The sequence below is a fragment of the Nannospalax galili genome, unplaced genomic scaffold, assembly GCF_000622305.1.
Source record: "Nannospalax galili isolate Female #2095 unplaced genomic scaffold, S.galili_v1.0 scaffold788, whole genome shotgun sequence".
NCBI lineage: Eukaryota > Metazoa > Chordata > Mammalia > Rodentia > Spalacidae > Nannospalax > Nannospalax galili.
This window is the reverse complement of record NW_008359996.1, coordinates 1,271,826-1,272,491: the sequence shown is the minus strand read 5'-3', so window position 1 is coordinate 1,272,491 and position 666 is coordinate 1,271,826.

Genomic DNA, 666 nt, shown 5'->3' with positions numbered 1-666 from the left:
TGGCTTGGGAGTAACACTTTGACATTGGTACAATATCCATTTTGTCCCACAAGCACACAGTCATCTACTTGTACACACCTGGAACAAAACAAATAGGCAACCCGCCTCCCAATCCACAATAATAAAAATTCATCACCATTTGCATCATCAGGCGTTTTGAAGCAGGCTGAGCAATTAACCAAGAGTCATTCACAGTCACTACTATCTCTTTTTCCTCCCATATCGCGGGGTGCAATATTGTGGATCAGGAACATTAGTCCAGCATAACTCAGCCAAGATCACTTGCAGGAACATCGTCATCAGCCATGTTTGTCTCCTCATCATTCTTGTCTACTTCTTTTTCTTTGGCGCTCGTCCAGCGAACCTCACCAGCCTTTCCGGCCGCCACCTGGCTCCATCTGCGTCCTGCAGAAAAACATAAACATGCCCTCTTCCCCAAATCAATACAGGGTCAGGGCCATTCCATTGTCCAGTTAAAGGATCCTTCCACCTGACTTGGGTGTAGGTATCCTGTGTCTGAGGGGGCCACATTCTATCTGCCGCAGAGCAGTCATTTTTATCCAAATTCAAAAAGTTTAAAATGAAAAGAGTATGATGTAAAAGATTACTTGGTGTCTGGGGATATAACTCCCCATTTTTTAAAGCACCATGTTTTTAAAGCACCAT